This window comes from Myodes glareolus, chromosome 14 (genome assembly GCF_982192425.1).
Source record: "Myodes glareolus chromosome 14, mMyoGla1.1, whole genome shotgun sequence".
In the NCBI taxonomy this organism is placed as follows: Eukaryota; Metazoa; Chordata; class Mammalia; order Rodentia; family Cricetidae; genus Myodes; species Myodes glareolus.
Genome location: NC_142039.1, coordinates 59,620,826 through 59,635,261, shown reverse-complemented (window position 1 = coordinate 59,635,261; position 14,436 = coordinate 59,620,826). Strand labels below are relative to the sequence as shown.

At 46.5% G+C, this 14,436-nt stretch overlaps 1 protein-coding gene across 6 annotated transcripts in view; it reads left to right on the top strand.

Moving 5' to 3' along the window:
* Positions 1-14,436, top strand: part of Gfod1 (Gfo/Idh/MocA-like oxidoreductase domain containing 1) — a 101,394-nt gene that overhangs the window by 58,707 nt on the left and 28,251 nt on the right. The window lies entirely within an intron of this gene.

Below are 14,436 nucleotides of genomic sequence, written 5' to 3'. Positions count from 1 at the left end.
GGCAGCCTCCCCTCCCCTAGGGAGGAGTAATGGCTTGTGTAATCGTCAGCTTGCTCCTTGGAATCTTGACTCCGGGTCTCCATCACAGTTTTCAACAACCCCTCCCTCTCAGCCATTCTGGAGAGAAGCTCACCATTTCAAATGGGCGCATGCCTTTCTTACCAAGTTCTTTCTTTCTTTTTTTTTTTTATATTTTTCATGGTTTATTTAACTTTATTTTATGTACATTAGTGTGAAGGTGTCAGATGTCCTGGAACTGGATTTTCAGACAGTTGTGAGCTGCCATTTGGGTGCTGGGAATTGAACCCGGGTCCTCTGGAAGAGCAGTCAGTGCTCTTAACCACTGAGCCATCTCTCCAGCCCCACCAAGTTCTTTATGAGCAGTTGTGGTGGATGTCCGACATGGTAGTCAGGGCTTGTTTGTCCTCCGTGTCAAACCTTCTGTTGGACAGGAACTTAGAAAAGTCACAAAGCCAGGAACCACCTGCAGGGGTGCCCATATCGAAGAGTCCAGCCAGGAAACACAAAATTCTTTCATGGCAACAGAAAAGTAACTAAGACAGGAACATTTCCCAGGGTGACGGCAGCCCTTACTAGAGCCCTGCTCAGGAGTCTGGATTCCCATTGCTGTTCTGTTAGTTGGCCAGGTGTGTGGTTGGGAACATGGATCCCTTTGGGGACTTTGTCTTCAACTTGAACATGAGTCCCAGCCAGCTAAATTTCTAAGACGCTGCCAGCTTTAACATCTTACAATTCTAAGTGATAAGTATAAATAAGAAATAAGGAACAGAGGTGGCAGATGGAACCGACACACTCCCGTGGGAGGTTCCTGACAGGGGTGGCCCAGGTTCGAATTCCGAGCAGCTCCTCGGTACCCATTAATCCTCCACATTTTTCCCTCCCCTTGGGATATTAATTCTGTACAATTGAGTGTTTTCTGTTGAAAAGATGAGCAAACCCACGGCTAGGAAAAGAAAGTGAACCTCCGTGAAAGGAGACTTGTTCCTGGTAGCTATATGCTCTGCATCCGATCCTGGTCTTGCCAGTCGAGGTTGCCGGTTCACCTTTGAGGGTAATGATGCATGAAAATGGCACAATTAGCCCCCACCCTCCCCCCAGCAGGTCTGCTCCCATCAGCACCAGCCTTTAAGATTGCATTTTTGGTTCACATCTCGTTCTATCTGTTGGTCTTGTTTGTCCCTAGCAGGTGCTTGGCTGTATAAAGTTGAAGTAGGAAAATGGCTAACTTCCAAAATGAGAGCCATAGTCCAGCCTGGGCGGAGTTCGGTCTGGTAAACCAGATCGATACCTTTCATCTTACCTGGACGCTAACACCTTCCTCTCAGGTCTAGCTGGAGGAGAGACAGGGGAATTGAGGGCTCTTTCTCCTCTCGCTTTGCTTTGGTTTCCTGCTACGACTGATAAATATTGCTGTGAAATCCTCCCGCGTGTTAAAGGGACAGTGTTTTCCAGAATGGATTCTTACCTAAGGACGTGTCTTTGGGGGGTGTGTCCACATGTCTCTACACTGAGGCGTGTTATTCTCTTTTAGCTTAATCTTTTCCCAGCAGGCTCTGAATGCAAATGTCTATTATTGTCTAAACAATGACGTGACCACCGACAGGGCTATTCAGGCTGCGGCTGAAAGGGCTGTGTTCCGGCAATTCTTTTCCTGCTGTAATTATGAGAAGTGTCCCTGGTTTTGTTCCTGTTTGGAGCCTGTCATTGTCCCCGGTGTTTGTGTGACAGGTGTGTGAAGCAGTGAGTGCCCCGCCACCTTCACTTCTGCTGGCTGCATCCACGGCACCATCCCTGTCGGCGGACAACACTAGTACTTGTGTCTTGAGCCGAAGTCTCTGTTTGTCCTCGGAGCCAAGTTCAATCAATCGGACCATTGAACAGCTGTCACGTTCTTTAGGAACAGTTTTTGCTTGGCTCAGCCACCAGAAGTGGGTAACAAATCTCCAAGCATAGAGTGCTAGGGAGCTCTCCAGTACTGTAGGCCGCTCACTCCCCCCCCCCTCCAAATCTAGACTTTGAATTATTTACAGTCAGCTGCAGTTCAAAAATATTGCATGGAAAATTCCAGGAGTAAACCGTGTCTTAAATTGTGTGCCATTCTGAGCCATATGATGGACTCTCACACCGTCTGACTCTGTACCACTCTGGGTGTGACATGTCCCTTTGCCCCGTCTACGCATCTCATATGATAATTTACAAATTAAGCTTTATCATGGATGCAATATATGTGTGTAGGGGAAAGGAGGGCGTGTGTAGGTTTAGTGCTATCTTAGTCTCAGGCACCCACTGGGAAGGCTGAGCTGGCCCCCTGCCTCAGATAAGGGGTTTGGGGGATGAAAGCCAGAGCAAATAGAGAAAGGTCAAGTTTCTCATAGCGAAGCATGTTCTATAGCCGTGTGTGTGCTCAAGTCATGGAAAAGATGGGAGGGGGAAAGGACTGGCTTTAAGAGGACATGGGAAAACTGTATTTTATCTTATATGTTTTTCAAGACACGGCTTCTCTATGTAGCTCTGGTGGTGCTGGAACTCACTCTGTAAACAATGTTGGCCTGGAACTCAGAAATCTGCCTGCCTCTGCCTCCCGAGTGCTGGGATTAAAGGTGTGAGCATGCCCCCCCCCCGTTGTGTATGCCTACACATGCACATGCATGCACATACATGTCCTAGTCCCTAGAAATACTTTCATGACACTTAGCTCGGCTGGGAAATGGACTGGCCTGCTCTGAAGTGCCAGCTCTGTGGTGGCAGATAAAAGCCTGCCTGGAGAGCGTCTGGGATGAGAAGCTCTTATCTCCTCTGAGAACAGAGGAGGTTGCTTCGGCAACTGCACGGCAGAGACAAAACACCAGCCCTGGTTTCTGTGTGAATTGCAGGGGCCTGGCCATTCTGTGTGCAGTTGTGTTGCACCCTTTCTAGCAGGCGTCTTTGTGCTGCATTGCATCCAGGGGGGCTGCTGCTCCTGCTACTCTGTGCCGAGGACAGAACCAGAGGGCGCTCCACAGATGAACCTGGTTTGCTTGGTCAAACCTCCCAGGGGGTTGTGACACATCTACCAGGTTGTCCTTTGACTTTGCTGTGTTGCTTTGCACACAGGCTTGTCTAACACGGCAGCCAGGCTGTCTGATGGCCCCGGAGCTAGTAGCAGGTGCAGCCTTGAAGAGATGGGTCAATGGTTCCATAGGGGAGGGGTGTCTCTACCTCTGTTTTGGTAAGGAATACCCTGTCTTTCTGCCTGTACCACCCTGGGCTTACCTTACTGGAGGAAAGTAAAGGTCTGAGCCGCACCCAGTAGGGGAGCTCTTTTGGTCCTGCTGGAGGCAAATAGCCCTAAGGGTCCTATCCCTTAGCAAGGGTTTTTATTGGCTTTTCTTAGATCAGGTCTCTTGTCTTTTGATTACCCTTGAATGGGGAACATATACTTATTGGTTGTCATCATGAGTGCCAGCTCCGGCTGTACTCAAGTGCTGAGTAGCAGGAGACAGAACTGCAGGCCAGAGACAGGGCAGTGGGTACCTTGGCCATGGTGCCTGTCCCCAGGCAGATGTTTAAGACAAACATCCTCTCTTCCTTTTTGCCTGCTCCCCAGAAAACCATGGAAGCTTGGACCACTGTCAGCAGATGCTCCACCAAATTCTGTACTGTACAAAATGAGGGGGGCTATCAGGCTTGAGGGGCATACATCTTAGATGCAGACATTTGAGGGGATGTGTTGGCAAAGCTCTGTCTAGTGGCAGAAATGGCCGTTCCACTGTCAGCCTGGGTTTATGTGACAGTCTGGGTGAGGGGTTTTCCCAGGGAGGGGTGTGCCTTTGGACTTTCTATGAAGACAGTGAGTGTCACTGAGGCCATTCAAGCATGAGCAGTGTTGAGCAAACACGACCGTGGTCATCATTGCTGTGACCCTGTCATAGTACTCAAAACACACTCTCTGTGAAGCAGACAGGACTCTCAATGGCTTCCCAGATCTGGGTCTGCGCATGGCCTTGCTCACAGAGCCACACACACTGTACAGCTAGTGCCCTGAGATTGCCATGTGGCCTCTGAAGTTGGCGCTCCACCCGGGTCTCTCTCGGGTACCCTGCCGGTGCTAGCCATAGAAAGGCTTGGCCCAAGCCCCTTGGTGAGAAGGGCATGTTGAGTCGCCCTTCCACGTTACCTGGTTCCTGTTGTGGCCTCAGCTGATTCCTCTGTGAGGCCAGCAGTCCTGAAAGCAGGAGTCTCTCCGATAGTGACTGCAGCTGGATGAGAATGACCATGATGTGTCCATTCATCTTCACACAGAGGAGGCAGACCCAGCTGCCTCGGGCGAATCCTATCAGGATTGAGTTGGCTGCTCTGCCTGGAGTCTCCTGCTTTTCACCATGCTTCTGCTGGTGCGAGTTGTTCTGGGAAGCACTGACAGTGAACATGAGGGCTACATCCATGCTAGGCTGTTTGTAGGTTCGTGGATTCTTCTAGAAAGAACTTACGGCGTCACCACAAAATTGTGTCAGTGTTCCTTGTGGTGCTAAGAGAGTTCCCACCATGTCCTTGAGTCTTGCTTTGCTGTCACAGCCAGTGGCCACGGGAAAGTTGGGAAGAGTGGGGCAGGGGATGCTTTGGTTCTCACGGTCAATGTTCGGAGTGGGTCTCTGCTCTGCCTTCTCTTTCCTCTTTTCCTTTTCTTCTGGTCAAGCCTACCCGGGTCTATCCCAGGAGCCTGGTGAAGTTGACCTGAGCTTGTAACTCGGCCTCCACTGCTTTCCTGCCAACCAACAGGGTGATGGATGCCCTTTCTTTCCAACTGCTGTTGTAAGGATTTCCTAAATATGAGAGGTACACTCTTTCCTGAAAAAGTCCGATAACCCAGTCGAGCGCAGAGGGTGAGCCCGCTGCATTGTTAGAGCAAAGCGCTGCATTGTTGGAGTGCAGATTCCAACGCCGCTTGTGACGTTCGTCTGAAGTTCAGGCATCTCGCTAGAATGCCAAGGAAAATATTTTCAAACCCCTGGGGCTTGGGGGCTTTATTTCTTCTGTTACCAGCCTTTCTGGTGACCTCAGTTGACTGTGACCTCTACCCCGCCGCCTTCAGGATTCTGTCAGTTTAGAAAAAAACTAGACGTCTCAGGGTGGGGCTAGGGGAGGTTGTTAGCCTTGTGACACTGTGATATGGTGTATCATCCACCACAGCTATCCTGGGATAGACTGGTTGGACGTGTCTATCTCTATATGGTTACAGAAACCCTGTGGAGTCTTCTGTCAGTTTCTTACTTACCTAAGTTCTAATAACAGACTCTTCTTTATTGGAGAAAAAAAATGTAGTATACCCCCTTTAAAATTGTTTCTGCCTATAAACATCTCCATCTTCCCAGGTGTCTGTGGAGGAAGAAGTAACTCAAATCACAGTTTTAGAAAACTGATGCTAAGCTGGAGAGATGGATCAGTGGCTAAGAAACCTAATGGTAGGGCTGGAGAAATGGCTCAGAGGTTAAGAGCACTGACTGCTCCTCCAAAGGTCCTGAGTTCAGTTCCCAACAACCACATGGTGGCTTACAGCCATCAGATCTGATGTCTTCTTCTGCACTGCAAAGAAACAATGGCAGACAGAGCACTGTGTGCACAATAAAATAAATCTTAAAAAAAAAAGAAACCCAGTGCTAGATCCTAGATTGGGTGCTGGGATCTGGGGACTATATTAATTTTCTTCAAATGTGCTTACATTGCTTTAATGAAGAAGAAAAGGAGGAAGGAGGAGGAGAAAAAGGAGGCAATGTCATTTCTCTCAAAACAAGTCATTCTAAGATAAATATATTTAAAAACAAAGAACTAGAATGGCCCTGAGAGTGAGTCAGCCATGAAGTCACGGAGGGCAGAGGCCTGAGGGCTGTGCTGGACATCTGCTTAGCACCTATGTGTACTAGAGCTTTTGTTTGCTTCTGGTTGGATTTTATTTCGACCCACTGGCCTACTTTCCTTTGGGGCCTGAGTGGTTCACCTCAGCTCCTTTACAGGACTGTTCTTTCTGTCAGGCCACATGGGAGGTCCTTACAGGTCAACACCAGTGTTTAGAGGCCAGCAGCACCAACGGACAAGAGCCACTCTGTTTGAAATCAATGTTGGTTGTGAGACCAAATGTGCCCGCCGTCTCACTTGCACCTGACATCACAGTGAAGATCGGGGCCTGGGGGAGCCGTTGGCCTCCGCACCCAAGCTAAAGCACTTGCTATGCTGTGCAGCAAATTTAATTAGTCAAAACAAAACAACTGGAACTGGGTCCTGCCCCTCAGATGGAAGGGACATTAACCTCTGCCCGCCACAGCCTGGCTCAAGGTTGCATTCAATTGTGTCCTGGGTCAGGCAGCTATTTCCGGAGCTGGGAGAGAGAACTTGTCATTTCGTACAGGCACTCTCCACGTGGAGGACAAATGCCACTTGACAGGGCTGCAGGCTACTCTCTTCTGCCGTGCTCAGTGGGGAAGGAGACATTTCTCACATACCTTTGGCAGCCTCAGTGGTTTGGTTTTTTTTTTTTAAATTTTATTTTATTTTTATTTTATTTTATTTTTTCTGGGAGCTGAGCCAAGCATTCCTATCCTTTGGGAGCTGACCCAAGAGGAGATTCTGTGAACTTGTGTTCATTGGTTGATCAATCTCCAAAAGTCAGTTGGGTGCGCTTGGCGAGAGGAGTGGTGGGGCTGGGAGTCACCCGCTTACTTCATCGCCAGCTCCATTAAACAAAGGGCTTGTGTTTGTAGTTCTCTGCTGACGAAACCCAGTGACTCGGACAAAGGTACCCAGTGAGTCCTGTTGTAATAGCTGATTCCCTGCACCCATCTGATCTCGATTTCCCTCCACACTTGCTCCGACTGACTTCAGAGACGCGCAGAAAGCGGTGTTTAAACAAAAACCCAGTGTTGGCTCTGAAGGTTTAGCTTCCTGGATAAACTTATTGTCTGGGCCGTTTTAACTGGGTGCCTCAAAGGCAGGCCAAAGAGACATTGACAGAGGGCTTTGTTTTTAACGAGAACCTTTATTCTAAATGCCAGAGCTGGGCTGGTCAAAGAGTGATGCTCTCGTGAGCAGAGGGAGATGGGGGATGAAGAAGGCTGTGAGGCTGACGAGAGTCTCTGCATCTCAGGAGTCAGGAAAGGAAAGACTCTTCATTCGGGATAGAAGGCGGCAAGAGCTAGATGCTGGCTGGAGGGAGGAAGCCAAATTGGGTGGAGGGATCATCTATTTCAAGAGTATCCTCCCTTATTCTCTCCAGCAGACAAAAACCCAAGGATATGATTTCAGCTCTCATAACCCAGACCCAAACCCACTTTTTCTTGCACATTGCTGTCCCTCTGTGTGCAGTATGGCAAGCAGCTCTACAGCATCGGTGATCAGGATTCTGTCTTGTTGCTCCACCATCCTACTGCGTTGGCCTGCCTTCTGGGGTCCAATATGGCCTCATTCCTGGTAGAATTCAAGGGGAGCTTTTCCTTGGCACATCATACTGGCCAGATTTAGTCACATGGTCATTCTTTATTGTAAGGGAAACTGGGAAGTGTAGTTCTTATTGCTGACAGCTTTAAAAATGCGCAGTTTTGTTAGTGAAGCAGGAAGTGGCTTATTGTGGGTGGGCGATAGATAGCCAAGGGTAGGAGGGATGGGAGTGTCTCTTCACTGGCCTCCACTTTTTGTGGTGAGATCTAAAACAGGCAATCAACTAGAACTTTTTTGTCTGTTTGTTTTTCAAGATAAGGTTTTGCTGTGCAACAGTTCTAGCTGTCCTGGGACTCATTTTTGTAGACCAAGCTGGCCTCGAACTCACAGAGATCCGAGTGCAGAGATTAAAGGTGTGCGCCATCACCACCTGGCTCCATGACCATAGTATTAAACCTAACACCAGGACCTTTTCTTGAACCTCAGTCTCAGTGATTTCTGTTATTTACCCTTTTACCAGGCAGCTGAACTTGGAGGAGGACAGTCCGTAAACGTTTTTATGTCTTTTTATATTAACATTAAATCGGGATAGACAAAATATTCCTGGAAGCTTGAATTTACAACAAAGAGGGGTTTTTTTTGCCTCTTTTTCCCTTCTCCCTTTGCCCACCTCTTCTTCCCTTGCCACCCACACAGGTTAGGGTGCAGTTCTACAGTCCTTAAAGGCACGGGGTGCCCTTTTGGAGCCCTGTTCTGCTGTTCCTGTAGAGGCCTTGAGGGCTTTGGATAAGACAGGGGCAGGGTGGCGGGGGAAGGGGGAAGGGGAGGGCGAACAGATGCCGAGAGCCCTTATGTAAGGAGGTAAATCGGTGCATGGGCGTTTCGTTTTCCATTAGCTAGAGAGGCATTTTATTTCCACTAGAAATGGAGGCAGACAGGAAAGCAATTACTGTTAGTGGGTTTATGATGCTGTCCCTGGAGCCAGCAAAATCCAAGCACCAGATGTCCGTGCGAGAACATTCGGGGGTTCTTTCCACCCCTGCCCATCCCCACCTCCTGCTGAAAGGACCCAAAATATCACAGTTGGGAGAACAGAGTATGCCATGAATAGCAGAACAGGAGGCCTGTTCTTTGGTGATAGAGGATGCTGCCTCAGAAGCTGGGGACGGGGCGGGGGGGTGTGTGTGGAAGTGACAGGAAGCAGCCTTCTCAGGCCTCCCAGAATCCTTCAGGCCTCCGAAGACAGGGCTTGAAGTGAAGGTAGACCAGGAACGGTGAGTTTATGCCCACCTTCATCTTATGACCTCTACACCCTGGTTACTTGGAGAAAAGTAATGACAGAAGGAAGGATTGCAGCAGGAAAAACAAAAACAAACGAAAAAACAAAACGCAAAAGCCTGGGTACAACCATCCCCCTTCCCCCTACCCTCTTTCTAGGATAGTGAGATACGGCACCTTAGTCACCACAGAGATGGTGTGTGAGCAACTTCTGGGGTGGTGGTCTTTTTCCTGAACTGCTCTATCTCCTCCTCCAAGGTCACATAGCACATGCCTGTGTCCTCATCTGTGCTGTGCAGTTTGGGAGCCACATGTGGTTCCTGAGCACTCGAGCGGGCCACCTTCACACACACAATACGTGTAAGATAGGCACCAGATTTCCAAGGGATAGTTTGGATGCCGCACATATATCTCAAATGTTTATATGATTACATGCTCCTTTAAAAAATAGGGGTATACTGGCTTAAAGACAGTGCACTGTCCGAAAAAAAAAAATCCAATTGGCTACCCTTTGGGGCTCAGGAAGCTAAACTTCTTATTTGATCAATGTGAGAAAGTAGACCCAGGATTGAGGCCTACATATTTTAGATGCCAGTGCCCTAATCACAAGGATTTAAAAAGCTTCATCATACACGACCTTATGGATCCTTACAGATGCCCTTGTGAAAGGTAGGAGGCTCAGGCCAGTCTTCTCTCTCATGGTCTGTCTGTCTGTCTGTGATTTCCCTCCACTCCAAGAAGGGGATAGACTTACATGTATGCTAAACTAGTGACTTTGTGACTTCCGAGGTAGAGAAAAGGGCTAGCCTGGTGGTGTGCACACATGTTGCCTTGCCCCAGCGTTTGGGAGACTGAGTCAGGGGGATGGTGACTTTGAAATCAACCTGGGCTTCATAGCCCCGTATCCACATCCTTACCCCTAAAAAGAAAATGTTGTATTGGAGGAGATCCTTCCACTGGGAACCCCTCAGCTTGTTTATATGGCACTCACAGAGCCCTCTCCTGTGCATTACACGGTAGTCAGCATCTCTCACTCCATAGAAATTTATTTCAACTTTCACTTAGAATTAGATTTTGATTTCCAACTATTTTGTTTAGCACCCTACAATTTTTTTTAAAAAAATGTGAAAACATGGGGCCTGGAGAGGTGGCTCCAGTTAAGAAAACGGGGTACTCTTCCAGAGGACCAGGTTCAGTTTCCACCACCCACATGGCCACTTACAAATATAACTCCAGTTACAGAATATTCAATGCCCTCTTCTGGCCTCTGTGGGTACTGCACACACATGATACACAGACCTATACACAAGCAAAACACTCATAAAATAAAAATAGATCTTTAAAAATGTGAAAATGTCAAACATTTTGCTATATGTGTTTTATCTTTTAGCTTTCCACTTTTCTGTGCCACACCCCCAACCAGTTTTCAGTTTATAACCATCACTGTAATTCACGTTAGAACATTTTATCCTCTCCAAAGAAAACCCTATATCCATTGTCAACTACTTTCTCAACTTCCCTCTACTGAAATCCTAGAAAACCCTAGGTTTTTTCTGTGTCTACAGGTTTGCCAGCTTTGGAAAAATCACATCAATGAAATCATCCTGTAACATGTGGGTTTTTGAGTGTGCACGGCCTTGGACATGTCATAACATTTCCAAAGTTGATCCATGGTGTAGCATGCATCAGCACCTCATTCCTCTCTGTGGCTGCTCGAATTCTGCCGTGCAGATAAACTGTCTTGTTTATGCATTCCTTGGCTGGGAGACATTGGGGTGGTTTCAGATGCTGGCTACAATAAAAACTGGGGCTATGAAGACTTAACGTGCAAGTGTGTGCTAGAGTGTAGCCTTGGGTTCTTTTTGATATACACCCAGGAATGCACTTAATGGGCCAGAGAGTCATAGTACCATTAACCTTTGGAGAGACTGCTGGAATGTTTCCCAAGTAAGTACACCGTCATCCATCCTGCCAGCAGGGTTTGGATATTCTAGTGATAGCCAGGCCAGCACTTGTGACTTTGGTTGTGATTGTAGCTTTGGTCACCTTAGTCGATGTGAGTTGGTATCTCACTGTGTTTTGATTTGAGTTGGTTATTTTTAGGTGTTTCTTGGAGACATCTACTTGGGCCCTTTACTCAATCAGTGTTTATTTGGGTTTTCTTGCTATTATGAAATTATAGAAGGATTTGTATATTATGAACACTATTTCCATTTCAGATGTATGACTTGGGAATATTGTCTCCGGTTGCTTTGTTTTCTTGATGATGTCTTTCCAAGCACAAACTTTCTGTGTTGAAAAAGCCCAGTTTCACTCCCTCCCTCTTCCCTCTCCCTTGTATTTGGTGTCAAGTCTAAAAAGGGTTTCCCTTACCCATGGTTTCAAATTTTCCTCCAAGAGTTTGGAGCATCAGCTCTTATATGGAGGCTGTTGGTCCATCTTACGTACTTATCTGCATATGGCATAAGGAAGGATCCAGGGCCATTCCTCTGCATGTGGATACCCAGTTTTACTGGAATTATATCTTGAAAAGACTACTCTTCTTCCACTGAGTTTTCTTGGCACCCTTATTAAAAATCAGTTGCTGGGTGCTGGAGAGATGGCTCAATTGGTAAAGACTCCTGCCACCAAGCCTGGTAACCTGAGTGGTATCCTGAGACTCCCACCCACATGGCAGAAAGAGAGAACGGACTCGCACTGGTCGCCCTTTGGCCTTACACACACACACACACACACACACACACACACACGATAGATTGTGCTTACTCACATGCGTATACACACAAAATGATGAAAGAAATGGGGGGGATATAAAAGCTAGGATTCATTTATAGACTTAGTTCTTTTCTGTGGATCTATTATTCATCTTTTTGACTGCAGCTCTGTAGTAAGCTATGAAATCACAAAACCCAGCTCTCCTTAATTCTCTGTCAAGATTATTTTTGCTACATCTTCCGTATTTTTGTGTGAAATTTAGAGCCATTTTAATCAATTTCTGCATAAAGCAAGTTGGTAAGTAGGAACCACGGTGAATGTGTCACTCAGCTCAGGAAATACTACCACCTTAACGTTACTAAGTCTTCTGATTCATCGACACAGGACGCCATTACAGTTATTCACTATGCATCCCAATTAACACTATTAGTTTCTTTCAATAATGACTTCAGTTTTCAGAGTATAGACTTTGTTTCCTTCATCTTTTCTCATTTCTCTGATTTGTGCTGAAGATACGGTGTATGTATGGCTGTTTTTCCCTCAGTTAGGATCTAAATTAGCCCATGTCTTATACTCCAGAACAACACAGCTCAACTCACCTCCATTCTCTGGTAGTCCTTTTTTTTTCCTTTCCTTTGTTGTGCTTTGCCTATTTAAATGCCTATTATTTGGGCACAGTGGGCCCGTGTGTTCGCATAGTCTAACACCTATAGTCTGCTGATCTTGGTTTTTCCCCTTTTCACTCCACAGGAAGAAACTCAACACATGGAATTATTTTCTCTCCTAGTTCTTGGCTACTTAAGTAGATGGTGCTGTGATTGATACCCCCACCACTTTGACACCTGCTAGGGAATCATAATCCTTACTGAAGACATTGGATAGAATCCTATTGTCTCTCCTTCTCCACCCCCAGCATTTGAATCAATGAGGAATTGTTATACAGAGTGATGGAGAGAGACCTCAGTCATCTCATCTTCTTTAATAGGGTGCTAATAGGGTGGTTCTATATTTAGAACCATACTCCCCACCCACCCTGCCCTATGGAAAGAGTTATTCATTCAAGGCCTCCCTGTCCATGCTTTCTGCTTCCTCTAACTCCAGACATTGCCCTTCGCCGGTCCTCCAAGACTCTTTCCTTAATATCTAAAAGAGAGACACTAGTGTGCAGTTAAGACCAAAGTGGAGCTCAGGAAGAGAGAAATTGAAGAGTTTGCTTCCTACTTTTATTGCTGTTTTTCCTTATTGACAGCATGTCATTTTGGCCTCTCTGAAAGAGCAACCATCAAAGATATCAGCCATCCCCTTCATGCTTTCTCCTTATATAAATTTATGCCTTTGGTATGTGACATGGGGGGTGGGGGTGGGTCTAGCTTCATTCTTTGCACAATTGGGTGGTTGGATTCGTTCATTTTCATCAGTGAATTCCTGGGAGTGAAATTGTTGAGCTTTTGAGTGGATACTCGGTGTTCCTGGTCTAGTTGCCAAAGTGGTCGTACAGCCTGTCTATCTCTTTGTGTGTTTATGTTCACATGCATGTGCTGTTCATATATGTGGAGACCCGAAGTTGATAGCAGGTGTTTTCGTCCATTGCCCTTCACTTTATCCTATTGAGTCAGGATCTCCCTTTGAAACTGGAGTTCATCAGTTCTGGTTGCTCCAGCTAGCCTGCTTGACCTGGGACTTCCTGTCTTAATCCCCAGTGCTGAGATAACAGGTGGCTAGGGTGCCTTATCCAGTCTTTATGTGAATTCTGGGGATCTGAACTCTAGTCCTCAGGCTTGTGTGGCAAACACTTTATCCACTGAGCTATTTGCCCGGCCTTACTTTATTTTTTTAGTTTTTTTGTTTTTTTGTTTTTTTTGTTTAAGACAGGTCAACATATTATATCCTGCCTGATGTGGTACTCACTCATTAGCCCAGGCTGGCCTTCAATCCTCATGGCAATTCTCCTGCCTCAGGTTCTTGAATGCTGGGGTTGCAGGGATGTAACCACCACACCTGACTAGCGCATCTCTTCCAAATGTGCAGGGTTCCTGGAACTAACTCTCCTGTCCTATGCTTGAAATAGAGAGGAGTGGATTCAGTTATATTCACGGTGGTTTAAACAGAGAAACAGCCCTACGTCTCTGGATGTTGCTCCTGGGTCCCACCTGCGTGTTACTCTTGGTGATGGCCAATAAGACTAGGAGAGAGAATCTGTTGCCTATGCTTGCATGCATGTATATTTCATGTGTACGTGTGTGTGTGTGTGTGTGTGTCTGATTGTTCTACAGAACCTTGCTCTGCCTCCAGGCACTGAGAGTCTAAATGACTTTCTTTTATGAGTTCAGGGAAAGCCCATTAATCAAAACTCGACACCTGATGTGAGCTCCTTGGATGTTGAATTTGTGCAGTGACGGGGAACATCCTGTGCTAAACATGCTAAGTGCATGCTTGAGAACAAAGGAACATTAAAATAATTGTATTGAGGCGAGTTTGCATGCAAGGAAATATAAGGTAATAAGTGTAAAGTTTAAATTTTTTATAAATATACACTCAAATAACAACTCCAGTCAAGGTTTGAACAGATCTATAACTATACAAGGTGATTGGTATATGCAATCCTAATATTTGGGAGGCTGAGGCAGCAAGATTGAGTTCCAAGCCTGCCTGGGCCATAGTGTGAATTCTTATCTCACAAACAAGCAAGCAAATAAAAGTCATATTAATATGCCAAAGGGATACGTTTGAAAAGGAGAACACACGTAGACTTCGGGGACCAGGCATTTTCCTGATCCCTGCATTGCCAGCCCAGGATTGAAAGGGGAAGTGAGTCTTGTGACAGATCTGACTCAGGTGTTAGTTAATGCCAGGAGCATGGGGACAACTGTTTAGGATAGGCGTATCTCTGGGATACTTAGGGCTCTGCTCTAGGAAGTGCAGTAAAGTGCTTATGACCATAAAGTAAGTTACATAGTTTTGCTTTTTGTTTTTGTTTCCTAGGGCTTATAAAAGTTATATTTATAGTCTATTGCA